Here is a 14,849-nt window from a genome sequence, read left to right on the forward strand (position 1 = left end):
ATCTATCATCTATCTATCTATCTATCTATCTATCTCTATCTATCTATCTATCTATCTATCTAATTTCTCATTTGATTATGGGAGCTGAGAAAGGCCTGGAACTGCAGATGGTGAGAGAGACCCAGGGGAGCTGATGAATGGACGAGTTCAGGTCCGAGTCGAACCGAAGGCAGAAGAGGCCCGTGTCCCCGCCCAGCCCGGCAGAGGGTACATTCTCCCTCACCCGGCTTTTGCTCTAGACCTCCCGTGGGTCGGAGGAAGCCATGTGGGGAGGGCAACTGCCTTCCTCCGTCTCCTGACCTCGCTGTTCATCTCCTCCACCCTGCACACACCCAGAGCACACTGACTCTGGGCCCCTCGTGGCCCCGTCTGGTGGACACATAACCCTCGCCCTCACCCGCTGGTGTTGAAGAGCATTGCCATCCCTTAACAAACGTGTCGTCTATGGGAACTCACTGCTCGGCCACCTGGGCTCAGACCAGGCGACCAGGGACCCTGTGCTGAGCCTGGGTTCTGGGGCTGTGTCTTCAAGGTCCCGTGGGTGGATGGACGTCACGTGTGCCTTCGCTGACATCCCGAAGGGAAGTGAGGGAGATGCTTGTTTTCCTTGCCTCTCGGTGGCCTCAGAATAAGGGCTACTGTTCGGATCCGCTGTGTGAGGGATAAATAATAAGAAGGCTCGCCAAGCTGCTTATTGGTTCTGAGCGAGGACCCACCTCCACTGACCAGCGCCCTTGTCCTCCCCCACCGCCAGCCCCGTGCCCATCTGTCCCTCCTCCTGCCCGCATTCTGCAGGTGGAGCCCGCTGTGGGCTGGGAATATTGGCCGGTCCCTCCGTTCGTTCATTCATCATTTATTTCTTTAAAAAGTCACCTGTCATTTGTCTGGCAGGCGGTGACAACCCATGGGAACCATATTGAGGTGGCACAGGAGAAGGAAGCTCAGAATCACTGGGACGTAAGTATTGAAATGATAAGCGAGTGGGAAGGAAGAAAGACGAGCTCACTGTGCAAAGTCCAGCCGCTGAGAAGGGAGGGGGGCATGGACAGTGGCCTGGAGCCACAATGGGGCAGCCCCCCAGGGAAAGGTAAGGACCAGCAGCAAGTGAGGCGAGCTCCCAGCATCAGGAAGGAGGCAGCGTGGCCTCCTGTGGACACGTGGGAGCCCTCCGTGGCCGGGAGCCACAGGCCTGCGGGAACTGTGGGAGCCAGCCTGCCCGGGCCGTGGGTCCCTCCTCTCTGCCCTGGTAATGGCTCCCATCTCGTCCCCTACTCTCTCTCTCTCTCTCTCTCTCTCTCTTTTTAAAAATCTCTTTTCTTTTCGTTTTAAATTTTTGGTAAAACATACATAACGGAATTTTGACATTCCCACCGTCGTTAAGTGTGCAGTTCAGTGGTGTTAAGGACACTCCCATTGCCGAGCAACGAGCTTCACCATCCACCCGGGACGTCTTTCATCTTGCAAAGCGGAAGCCCTGTCCCCGTTACACACCGACTCAGCAACTCCCCGGCCCCAGCCCTCGAGGGGTGGTCACCACTCCCGTTTCTGTCTCTATGAACTCGACGATCCTAAGTCCCTCCTATGAGTGGGATCATGCAGTATTTACCCTCTGGTGGCTGGCTCATCTCAGGCACCATAATGTCCTCAAGGTTCATTACGCCACCCCCTCCTCTCCCACCCTGCCCTGCCCCTGCCCTCCAGCCACGCTGACCATATCCCCTACCGCCCTCCCCTCACCCCCCCCCAAACCACCTCAGGGCTCCGGCACAGATGGTCCCTCTGTCTGCACGCTGTTCCCTCCGGCACCTTGGCCACCTCTCACCTCCTGCCAGTCACCAACGCCACCCTGCCGGCCACCGGGCTTTCACTGGCCCCTGGCTCTCTGCACTGCCCCTGGCTCCCGCGCCCCCGAGTCCGGCTCTCAATCTCCCCACAGCTCATTCCCTTTCTAAAGGGCTCAACTTAGTCATCAGGGGCTGTCTGACCGTGGCCACTAGAGACAAGCTGCAGGAGGGCAAAGACTGCTGTCTGCGTCCGTCACCCGTGGGCATGTGCTAGCGTGGGTTCATGCTTACTACACGCTCCCTGAGGAGTGAAAGTGAGCAAAAATGTGGTCTGTCTGGGGGAGCTGAGACCCATGCAAGTGGAAGGAATGGGGGGGGGGGGGGCGGGGCTTGGGATCCCCTAGTCCAGTGGGTTCCAGAATCCTAGGGAACACGCACCGTCTCTTCAGACAGAATTCAGTGCAATCTGCAAACAGGCAGAGGCCTCACGGGCTGGGTCCTGGGGCCAGCACCCCCGCATCCAGGGGGTGTTGTTTGCAGAGCCCGGGGCTGGTCCGACCCCCGTGGAACAAAGACTCAGAGAGCATGGATGTCTTGACTCAGGTTTTGAAGGCTACCAGGAAAGACAGGGTGCCCTGGTTTCGCCAGCAGGCCGCGGCCCTGTCTGTGCCCCCTGCCTGGGGCTTCCCTGCTGGACCCCGAGTGGGGATTAGAGGGGCAGTGGCCGGCAGCCCCGTCCCGAGGCAGCCGGAGGGAGAGGACACCCTCTGAGCTTGCTTGTCGGATGGTGTGGGGCAGAGGGGCTAGGAGTGGGGAGAAGAGTCCCCCAGGACCTCCCGGCTGGGGCAGAGCCAGGGTGCTCAGGCCAACGTTGCAGGCAGCCACCCACCTCAGCTCCTGCCGTGACCTCCTAGCGAGGCCGGGTTAGCAGGTAAAAATCCAGGACACCCGGTTACATTTGCCTTTAGATGCACAGCAAGCTTTTTAGTATCTCTATGTCCCCAATATTGTCCGGATAGTTGGTCTGAAATGCAAAATTCCCCGGGCGTCCTGCCTCCAGGCCAGTGAGAGAGGCAGAGCCCTCCCCTCTCCCCCCCCCCCCCCCCCCCCCATCTTCAAGATCAAGTTCTTCCCCAGGCCCAGGCCCGGGGGGCAGAGACAGCCAGCCCTCCAGCCACTCCCCGCCCTTAGCTCCAGGTAAGGGAAGTCCTGTCCCCTCTCCTCGGGGTGAGCCTCTGGCTGGGACTTGAATTTAGACCACGAGGAGCATTTAACTTCTCCCCAGGCAAAGGAGCCGGAATTCAGGCCAGGCCAGCTCCTGGGACAGAGATGGGAAAGGGGCACTTGTGTTGGCTGTCTTTCTTTCTTTCTTTTTTTAAAATTTTATTTTGGCTGAGAAGTTGATAGCATCAGAAGGACAAGATACGGGCTATTTTGCCAATAACTGACCCGTGGCACTAAGTTCTAGAGAATCGGAACTTCTCGGAACACACGTAGCGTGAAGTTCGCGCTGAACATCAGTCTTTGATGACTGAGCACACCCCCCTGTCCGCCTGGTCTCGGGGCAGGTGGGAGGGCGGGACCACAGGTGCGAGGAGGGGGGGGGCGGGGGGCAGGGCGGCCGCTGCCTCATCGTACCCAGCGGGCTGGCACCTGCAGTCCAGCCAGGGGACCAGTGACTTCTGTGTCTTCCTTTAGCAAGAAAAGAAACGCGTTTTGCGAATGACAAAGAGCACGCGTGGCACCACAGAAGGACGGTTTGTCCTGGTCCCGACGTCGCCGCCGCGCTGAGGCTGGGACAGGATCCACCGGCCTTGCTGTTCCTCCGGGTGTGGTTCCCTTAACGCACCGAGCGAGAATCACACCTCTAATTAGAGTGACATGCAAAACGAGAAGCCTCTTTAGGGAACATCTCCGGGTCCTGGTCCTCGGAAGGCTCCGTTGCCATGGAAGCCAGCCCGCAGCTCCCCAAATCGAGAGCCGCGAGCCGCCTTCACCCGCTCGCCGTGACGGCTCCTTTAAATAAAGTTGCCTTTTGCCTCGGGTTTCTGAATCAACATAAACCTGGGGTTTTTTTTTTTTTTTAGAGCAAAATCTTGATTTCAAGGTTATTGATGCCACACGAAATTAATACAGCCTGCGCGGCAGCACCCTGCGAAGCCGGGGCCACTCCTGTCTCCTGAAAGCCTGACATTTGTTTTTCATCATGAACTCAAAGGTCAAGAGCTGCCGCCGGATCAGGGTGCCTGCCCGCGTGCGCATTTACATGCGTTTTATTCTATTCCCGCACGCGGGGCCTCTCCAGAGCTCCGCCGCCAAAATGAGACGGGGGCGGCTCCCTGTTCGCCAGGCCGGCTGCACTAGCAGAGATGTCAAGCTGCTGTCTCGACACAATTTGAATTAAAATAAGAAACAGAGGCCGATTTGATATTTCAAAAGCCAAAGCTTTACGTTTCACCTGGGCTAGCACTGGCCAAGATGGAGAGTGTACAGATTTCTGACTTAGGCGTGCAGCTCAGCGGACAGGGACTCGGGACAGAATCGAGTCTTATTATGCCATTTTAGGCGAAGCCATGGGCATCTTGCCCTCCGCATAACCCAAACATGATTAGCTAATAATCGATTTGGAATTGATGGGAACGCGTGCTCGCTTTTTTCCTTCACAAAGGAATTTTTTTTTTTTTTTTTTTTTTGCCTTATGTGCGTATTTCTGTTCAGGGTAAGCATGTGGCTGATACCCCTGCACCCCCTTTTTTTGTGATCCCAAATAACATTTTATATTTTTACCCAAATACCTGTGGAGCTGACAGGGCATGATGCATTCATTTTCCTTGATTTTGTAGTGAGGGAAAAGGCTAGCATGAATAATTCAAAAATAATGCTGAGACTGTTAAGATTTAGTATTGGAGAGGTCATCACAGTTGGGAGAAATGAGCTAGGAGACTATTACTATTCCACGATCTTTGAATCTCAAGGTGACATCATTATTATTTCTCTATATCTGTAATGTGGTGCTGCCACCAGCTTATTGCTGTGTTTCTCATGTAGGGGAGAGAGATCAATTACATACAGACCTCAGGATGTGAACCGAGGCAGCGTGCCCAATAAAACTGTCATTAACAGTCCCCACAATTTTAGCTGCGTGCTTCCAGGTCAAGCTGCTTTAGAAATGATAACTGACATTGAGAGGTTGAATCAAGAGCGCCCCTTCTGAAGGGAGCCATTTCTTAGCCAAAACATGGGGACGCTTTCATAACACTGGCTAATTTCAGTCAGAGCTGCAGCAAGTACCCTCATCATCAGCTTAGCACTGAGGACCCTTCTGTCCAGGCCTCCCCCCCACCCCCCCCGCCCCCCGCCCCAAAAAACTAGGTTGTTGCAGGATCCACACGGACAGCAAGCTCTCTTGAGTAAGCATAAAGCCGTCCCGGGCAATCGTATTTAATTTATTCCCGTTTTCAGCCAGAAGCGGGAAGATATCACCCCAAAATCAAATGCATGCTCGGGCGGTGTTTACGGCGCTCCCTTCGCCATTTGTTACCCCTGCGTAATCAGCCATAAATCTTGCTTTCTCTGGAACGAGATTAAAAAAGCACCTCTACATTCAAAAATATTAAAATGGAATAGAGCTATTACTTCTGCAAAATCCCCCCCCCTTTTTTTCCCCCTACCCCCAAAGGGTCCCTACATGTTTAAAACATCTTTCTCACTTCACAGAATTTTACAAGCCTTCCCACCAGCTTACTTTTTAATTAAAACGTTCCTGTTGGTGTCAGACCTCTGAAACACCGCGTCGGCTTTCAAGGTTTCACAGTTCGGAGCGTCTGCGATTTTTGGAGGAGGGGACACCGAGGGCCGGAGGTGTCTCTTTGTAAGTGGTGCCAACGCCGTTGGTGGCCACGGGATCACTGCGGACTCTCCGAGCGGCCACCGGTCCTCTCGCCAGTGGCAGGTACCCTCGGACACGGCGGGGGCGGGGGGGGTGTCAGTAACAAAAGACACCCCTGAGCCTGTACCTGAAGCCATGTTTTTCTTACAAGGTGATTTTGATAATGATGAGTTATTTCTGCATCAGCTATCTGGAATAATTCTCTGCTATAGTATTAATAATAATAATAATAATTCTCTGCTTTATTTCCACGAATTATACCTTAACATGTTATCATTTGGTATTTCTTGTGAATGATGATTTAGAAGTTACAGTCAGTATTGGTTGACTTCCTTCCCCCTCATCTTCCTCCTCCTCTTCCTCCTCCCCCTCCTCCTCCTCTTCCTCCTCCTCCTTCTCTTCCTCCTCCCCCTCCTCCTCCTCCCCTTGTCTCTCCTCTTCTATCTCCATCTCGTTCCCTCGGTTCTTGTTCATTTTCCATCCCCATTTTCCCCTCCCCCTGTGCTCACCTCCACCTACCCCCCTCCCCTTACTCTCTGGCTGTCACCACACATTGTCTGTGTCTCTGTGTTATTTATATTTTTATAATTTTTTTTTTTTTTTTGCTTAATCTCCTTCACCTCCTTTCGTCCAGCCCCCACCCCCTCCTCGCTGACAGCTGTCAGTCTGTGCCGTGCATCCACGCCTCTGCTTCTATTTTGTTCGTCATGTTATTGTGTTCATTGGATTCCACCTATAGGTGAGATCACAGGGCACCTGTCTTCCTCTGGCCGGCGTCTTTCACTGAGCGGCCACCCGGGACCTGCCAAGTGAGGATGCGGAACGAAGGCCGGGAGGACCAGTCCCGGTGCGTGTCCCGGCCTCCGTCTGTGGGGACAGTCGGGGTTCACTACCGAGCTGCTTTACCGGCTCCAAGGTCCGGCGTCCCAGCGTGTCCGACTCACACAGCGCGTGGAGCGCCATTAAACGGCAGCGGGCCCCACGGAGACCGGGGGGGGGGGGGGTTGCCGTGAGAGTGAGCCAAGTTCCACCCACTCGGGAGCGGCCCGGCCGGGTGAGTTGAAGGCATACAGGTCGGTCCTGTTTAGCTGAGAGAAGCACAGAATTCATTCTCTCAGAGCATCAGAGGAAGTGAATGGCGTGGGTGTGGAGGACAAAGGTGTGACACGTGACCACAGGAGCACACAAGCACAGCATCTGGGGGTGCCGGGCCCACCCACAAAGACTATATATTCGCCCCTGTGTCCTGGCACCCACCTTCTCAGGAGTCCCCCCTCTGAGAGGAGCCCCCGGGACCCATGAGGGCAGAGATGGCAGCTCACGCTCCCTCCCAGCCAAGGGCTTCCCTGGCAATCTGCCCAGCGCCCTGCACGCTCACCGGTCCCTGTTCTTGTCTCCTGGGGCTAAGGCTCAGAGGATTGCCAACCAGGGGGCCTAAAACAACAGAAATGTATTCTCTCCAAGTCCGGGAGGCCGGACCTCCTGCACCCAGGGGTCTGTAGGGCCGGCTCCTCCCGCGGGTCCGAGGGAGAGGCTTCGGGGCCTCTCTCAGCTCTGATGGCTCCAGCAGTGCCTGGTCCCCTCAGGCCCCTCCAGACGGCACTTCACTCTCTGTCCCCATGCTTTCCTCTGGGTGCCTGGGTGTCTCTCATCTCCCTCTTCTTACAGGAAGCCAGTGAGTGCACAGACCCACCCCAACCCAGTGTGACCTCCTCTGACCTTGATTGAGTGGATCTACAAAACCCTGTTTCCACATAAAGTCCACTCGTGGGTACCGGGGTTAGGACCGGAGCCTGTCTTGGGAGGGCACAGGTCTCCCCACTCATGTCACTGCTCGTCAAAGGAATGCATTGCTCCCCGGCAGTGGCATCCGAGGGCTGGGACCGTGCCTGGCAGTTAGAACGCACACAGCTGTCCCCAGGCGTCAGCCTCTTATCAAAGATCCCTCCGCAGCTACCAACAAACCCTGAGCTTCCCCTCCGCTCCTCCTAGAGCAGCCAAGATGCAGGGCTCTGCTCCTCCATGCTGTTCCCCCCCTGGAGGCCAGGGCTGGGGCTGCGGGCCGGGCCCCCTCCCACCCCGGGGCAGTCCTTGAAGTGGGAGGAGAAATCTCCCACCGCGGGGACAGAACCCAGGACGGAGACCCAGGTGGGCTCTGCTCTCCCCGCCGACACTCTGTTCAAAGAGAATAGTCTGGGTAGAGCCCAGCAAATAATGGATGAGCGGCAGCGCCGGCCGGCCCAGCCCACAGGAGACAGGCCGGGCCTTCTGTGTTCTGTGTGTCCGGGGCCTGGGCCCTGCTGGGCTGGGGACCGCGCCTGAGAGGGAGAGGGCAGCCCCTGCCTTTGTTTTGTTTTTATCGTGTTTATATGTGGATCGTGCTGCCCGGGAGGCCCTCAGAACTGCCTCGGTGGCCCGGCCACGGCCCGCCAGCCGGCGGCTTCTGCCTCGGCGGCGCCTGGGCGCGGTGGAGCCCGGCCTTCCCTCTCCAGGCTTCGTGGCGGCATCCCCTTTGGTCCATAATCACAGCTAATGGGCTGGCCACAGAGCCATCAGGGACATAAAATGGTCTAACACCGCATTGACTGTAAATAGCAAAGCCATAAGTGACATTACTTTGCAGATAAGAAACAATCGCATCATTAAGCGAAGGTGTTTAGTGTATCCGTCACCCTAACTTTGATTTATGGCGAGGCATTTGTCTGTCACCGGCGCGAGGGAAGCGGGAACGCAGCTCAAGGGTTTCCGCAGAAAATGAAGATGAAGCTGTGGCTGCACTGGGCACAGAGGCAGAAGGGGGGGGCTTCGCTGCCGCGGGCCTGGCCTGCGCCCCGCTCCCCGGCCCAGAGGCCGAAGGGGAGGCAGGACATTAGCCCTGGGGCCTCCGGGGTGGGGGGTGGGGGTGCCCAGGGCAGAGGGTGGCGGGGACCAGGAGGCTAGGGCCACTCCTAACCGGCTCCTCCAAATGGCCAGGGCTCCCCCTTTTATTTGAGACTTTTCCTCAGAAGCACAGGGTGGAAACCCCGTTCAGAGTTAGTGTGACAAACATGATGGCTTTTTGTTTCGTTAATCCTCACCTGAGGATATTTTCCCATTGGGCTTTTAGAGAGGGAGAGGAAACGAGAGGGGAAGGCAGAGAGAAACATCCACTGGTTGCCTCCCTGGGGTCCCCGACTTGGCCGGGAGGAGCCTGCAACCACAGTAAGTGCCCTTGACCGGAATCGAGCCTGGGACCCTTTGGTCCTCAGGCCGACACTCTATCCACTGAGCTAAACTGGCTAGGGTATGAACATTGTGTTTTAAAATGCCAACCTGTTAAGCACTGCTGTTACCATAATGCATTCAATTTCAATCCAGAAAACAGTTTTGGGGAACTGACCCTGAGCACGGAGCCAGGCCCCCGATGGACACTGAGGGATCGGGCAGTGTCTGTCATCCGGGTTGGGGGGGGGGGGTGGTGACCCAGCCGGATGCACGCACCGTGGGCACGGTGGCCGCACCAGGGTGAAATGGCTGAACGAGGGGACGTGAGGTCAGGGGTCACAGGGGTGGTGGCAGGTGGGGCTCCCGGGAGCAGAACATTCTCTCTGGCTGGGAAGATCAGGATGGGGAGATGGGAGAGGGGAGAGGGGTTGGCGGGCATTCAAGGGCTGGAGAGATTCTGGCTGGAGGAGATGGGCGGGAGGTTTTTCAGCTTCATGGCGCGTCCCCCCGGGGCAGCTCCTTCCGCAGACCAGGGGGCGTGGTGGGGAGGAGAGGCTTGGAAGACAGTGGGATAGCTTACAGGGGGTCTGGGTGCGGGCCAGGGGCGGGCACCCATTTTGGTGGGAGATGGAGTCACCGAAGCTCCACCTGGACACACGGTGGAGCCTGACCTGGGGCGGGCAGGGGAGGGAGCGCCCAGGGCGATGGCAGGTCGTGGACATGGGCCTGGCGAGCCAGAGGGGCAGGCAGGTGGGGACAGAACGAGTCACTGCCTGGGCCCAGCTGAGCATCGGCTCATTTGCAGGTGCGGAGTCGAAGGTGCTCCTGGGAAAGTGGAGCAGGACAGGTGAGTCTGACGTCACCTCCACGAGAGGTGGGACAGGTGAGTCTGACGTCACCTCCATGAGGAGCGGGACAGGTGAGTCTGACGTCACCTCCATGAGGAGCGGGACAGGTGAGTCTGACGTCACCTCCATGAGGAGTGGGACAGGTGAGTCTGACGTCACCTCCATGAGGGGCGGGACAGGTGAGTCCGTCACCACCACACAACACGCAACGACACACGGAGAAGGGCCTGGAAGGGGGGCAAGCACGGTGCGCCTTCTCCACGGAGGGCGTGATGGCCACACCGGGTTTCAGCACAGGGACACCCCCTCGGAGGGCTTCCCGGGAAGCGTGGACGGAATGGGACGTCGTTGCGCCGCTGGTGGATGCAGGCCGGTGACAGGACAGGTCCGTCGGCGGTGCTCCGCGGCGCCGCGATTCCGATGAAGTCCGCCTCCTTCGCCCGCGTCCCTCCTGACTCCACCGGCTCCCTTCCCGGCCGCGGGAACTTACATTTATTTGTAATCTCACTGCTTACACTCCACTGAACAATAAAAGAACAATAAACTTAATAAAAAGCCCAAGTGATTGGAAATTGCTCTGGGAACGGCAGGCCAGTATGAAAGCTATAAATTTCCTCGCGTGCTCGTGACAATGTCAGCTAATTTTTACGAAAAGCCCATCACGGAACATGGCACCGGCAACTGGGCGATCGCGCGCGCCTCGGCCACCAGGCTTCCCCCGGCCGCGGAATGGAAAAGGCATCATAAAATGATGTTTCGAGCCGCAGATTCATCGCGAAATGCTCCCTCTACCCGGGAACATTTCTTTCCTGACCCTGCCTTGCACCTGAACTTTGAATTAATCATTCCTTTTCTATACTGTTACCCAATACCCACCGGCCCCATTGCGAGGGGAAAACATCCACCAGAAATACCCTCCCCCAGGGCCGGCCTGATTGGCCCGGGTAGGGCTCCGGGTAGACATAATTAGTCCAGGGCACAGCAGCGGCGGTTCAGGAGCCTACAAACTTCATCTGGAACCATTATCCTCCACAACACACTTTTAAGTAAACCTTGGGGGGCCCGTGACTCATCGCCCGGAGCCCGGTGGGAGTACCCGGTTCCTCCGTCCTCCCGTGGGATCGCCAAGGGGAGACATGGGGCTCCCCTTACCTGTTGACAGTATCCGCTTTGCCTAATCGTTTCTGATGGTTTCTCATCTGCTCTTCAGATCCCTTCCCCCGCTCCCCACCCCAGATTCTGCATGTTCTCGAAAAATCAAGTCGCTTAACAACAACAACAACGACAAAAATGCCTTGGCCGGCGAGGGAAAGGGATCTCCGTCTCGAAGAAGAATGCTCCGTGTAAATGAGCCACGGGTCGGCCGTGGTAATGCCTCCCCCGCCACGGAGAGTTTGTACACTTTATGGCCGTGGCTGAGGAGTGCAGCCCATCTGCCCCTGACTTTGTATGGTTATAATCGTCAGTAGATACGGCGTTAACTTTTATGGCGACCGGGGGAGCGAGGGAAGGGCAGCGGGAAGGGGAGGGCTTTACCACCGACCCGAAGATCATTGTCACAACCGGGCTCCCCACCAGGCTGCCCCTGAGCCGGGCACCCCGTGGGGTCTCTGGGCATCTCTGCGAGATGCTTTGGCTGAGTGAGGAGGAGGGCAGGGTCCCAGGGCAACGATGGAGCCCTGTTGGGTTCTTGCCGGGCAAGGACCTGACCTCAGGGTCCTGGGGGCAGGGGTTGGGGCGGGGGGTTGTGTGGGGAGGGATCGGGAGCCAGGGTCTCCAGTGCCCAAGGCCGCCTCTCCATTTGCCAGCACTTGGCACGTTCCGCATCCTCGCTGGGGACCCAGGCCCCAGGGGCTGCAGAGCTGGCTCACTCCGGATTGGCTCGCACACCACCTGTGGTTCAAGGGCGCCCTCGGCATCGGCTTCCCAGAGGCGCTGCCCCTGCCCTGACCGGGCCCACGGCTCCAAGGCCACTAGGTGGGGGCTCTCGGCCCGGAGCCAGACGCTCAGGTTCACGGGTGCTTCCACAATGGCTCCGAGACCAGAAAGAGCCGTCTTCGAGGGGGGGGTGCAACCTGTGCTGTGACTTTCTCTCTCTCTTTAGGGGGCGTCTCCCCTGCTTACCTCCCAGGCCACGCTGAAAGGCGCCTCCCCTGGGAACCCTTCCAGGAAAGGGCCTCTGGGTGCTGTGTTTGCACAGCCCTCGGCTGCATCCCTTACCTGGGTCCGCACCTCCCTCCCAGCGCCCAGCGGCCGCCGGGGCTGAGCGCCCACGCGGGGAGCACCCCTGCTCACCCCGTCCCCAGCCCAGTGCAGGCTGCAGTCCTCCAACACATTTCTGCGCACCGCGGACGGAACTACAACTAACCGCCACGGTCTGTGTGTTTGTTTATTTATTTTAAGTAAGCTTTAAAAAAATGGGAATCTCTAACTCACCTGCGAAATGACGGGCATCCTGCACTTGGAATAATCAGCTAAAAAAAAAAAAAAATCCTCCGTGTTTATTTTTCCAGAAATGCACTAACACCACACCCGTACAATTAAATCCACGTTAATGAAGGCGAAACGTTAATGCTAAATGAATCCAGTCCTAGTGCTGAGCAATACAGCGATTCCCCCCCCCGCCCCCATTTGGAGGGGGTTTAATGCTGAAGAGGCAGCGCCTCCCTCTGATTAATTGCGAGGATCTGCGGCAGGCGCGCGTCTTAGGAAAGCCCATCCGTTTCAAGTTCGGCTACAGGATTATTCTCCCTGAAACCTCACCGACTGCGGTGTTTTCGAACTCATGTTGGAAGAATGGCTTACGCTGTACCTGCTGAATTTAACTTGGGGTGTGTGTGTGTGTGTGTGTGTGTGTGTTGGGGGCAGGGAGGGTGTTGCATTTCTACTGCCTTCTCCTAAGCCAGTGGTCGGCAAACTCATTAGTCCACAGAGCCAGATATCAACAGGACAACGATTGAAATCTCTTTTGAGAGCCAAAATTTTTAAACTTAAACTTCTTCTAACGCCACTTCTTCAAAATAGACTCGCCCAGGCCGTGGTGTTTTGTGGAAGAGCCACACTCAAGGGGCCAAAGAGCCACACGTGGCTCGCGAGCCGCCGTTTGCCGACCACGGTCCTCAGCCATCAGCTGAACACCTTGTGCATCATTCCGTCAGCCCCCATCACGTTATCACTGCACACTGGGCACAGACGGGGCTGCGTTAGTCTTCCGGGCTGTACCGTTCTGCAGGTCCTCGTTTTAACCCAGGGAAATGCACTGCGGTCTTTCGCGCACCAAGGAAGGCTCGGAGCTGTCATCGTCAACACGTGAGAACGTAGAGAGAGACGGGCAACTGGATGTACCCCCCACCCCCGTGTAATTAAGACGCAGCTTTTGATTTCAATGAAATGACAATCGCATAAAGGATTTGGGAAGCAAGATAAATATGAAGGCGAAGCCACGTGTACCAGGTACCCGGGGAGGGGAGCTGGGAGATGGATGTTTCCAGCGGAAAAGCATCCTCCAATCCCAATAGTCACCTGCGTGGCTACCATTTGCCGAAGGATCTCACGTCTTGTTCATTAAGAAAAGGGGGCGGGGGGCGTGGCTAAGAGCAGGAGAAGTCTTCTGTGCTTGGAGATGGAGAGACATCCCCTGGCATCCTTAGGGCCAGTCACCCAGAGAAGAGCTTGCCTCAGAAATAGTTCACCAGCGCGTCTGCTCCCACTTACTGATGCTCCTGTGTATACCCCCAGTTATTAAAACTTGATTTACAATAGACGATCAAAATGTTTGAGACTCCTTCCTTTTTTTAAAAAAAAAACTTTCATGTTCTCAGTATTTGATTTCCAGCGAATGAAAACAATGGGCCAGTGTAAAGTAATAGGATTTTTTTTTTTCATGACCAGTGTTGTTTGGGGAGTCGCTCTGCCTCTCCCCCAACGCTTGGCTTGAGTTTTGAAAATGGAGGGTTTTTCTCTTGCCCACAATAGGTGGAAGGGTAGGATGAGAATGGAGACATCTACTTTGGCTCCGCGCCAGCCCAAATTGGCCAAGAGACAAGTGTCCTGTAATTTGAAGGAAGGCCTGCAGTAAAAAAATGAACCTATTGTTTTTGCCAGCCTTTATTTAGCTGTTTGCAATTTAAAAAAAAAAAAAAAAGGAATTTCTATATTGCTCTAAAGAAAACCATTCTTATGACTTCCGATTCCACAGGACAGGAACGTTCGTCACGGCGCGTGGACGCACCGGGTTTCCGCGGGAGGGTTCTGCGTTGGTGGCCCGGCGTCCCGCAGCTGCGCCGAGAAAGCGGGAAAGCGAGGCCTGCTTGCATCCTGGGGTCTGACGCCCGTGGCTTAAGCAAAAAGGTGTCCTCACGGTGATAAAACCGAAGAAAAGCGTAAGGACGTGCCCTCGGTGTCCGGGCTGGAGGGTCACCTCTCCTGTTGTGAATATGCTTGAAGGGAACCGATCTCCGAGCTGTGAAAGGGAAGGGAGACCAGCACCTTCTACAAGGCAAGCTCGATGCTTCGGACGCACCAGGACGGCCTCGGCTGTCAGTGCTCCGAAGTGTTTGCCTTTGGACGCCAGTGACCACGTGCAGCCCCGGGCTCCCGCCCGCTGGCCGCCGCCACCTCCTGGCACCTTGGCAGTGAGGACCTTTCTAGGGGCCCCGGATGCCTAGGGCCGTGGTCGGCAAACTGCGGCTCGCGAGCCACAGGCGGCTCTTTGGCCCCTTGAGTGTGGCTCTTCCCCAAAATACCCCGGCCTGGGCGAGTCTATTTTGAAGAAGTGGCGTTAGAAGAAGTTTAAGTTTAAAAAATTTGGCTCTCAAAAGAAATTTCAGTTGTTGTATGTTGATATTTGGCTCTGTGGACTAGTGAGTTTGCCGACCACTGCCCTAGGGTGACGAGGGCGTCCCCTGTGCCCTGTGGCTGCTGCAGGTCCCGAGACGAAGTTCCCGTCGGTGGGTTGTGGGCAGGTTCCTGGTTGTGACTCTGCGGGCACAGGTGAGACCCCCGTCCGTTCTCCCGCCGTGCGGGGTGCGATGTGTGGGTGCGAAGGGACCTCTTGATCGTGGAGGAGGGGAGTGTCAGGACCAGTGGGAACATCGCGGCTCAGGGAGCACGGACAGTGCCGGG

Source organism: Eptesicus fuscus, chromosome 17, assembly GCF_027574615.1.
Source record: "Eptesicus fuscus isolate TK198812 chromosome 17, DD_ASM_mEF_20220401, whole genome shotgun sequence".
Taxonomy (NCBI): domain Eukaryota; kingdom Metazoa; phylum Chordata; class Mammalia; order Chiroptera; family Vespertilionidae; genus Eptesicus; species Eptesicus fuscus.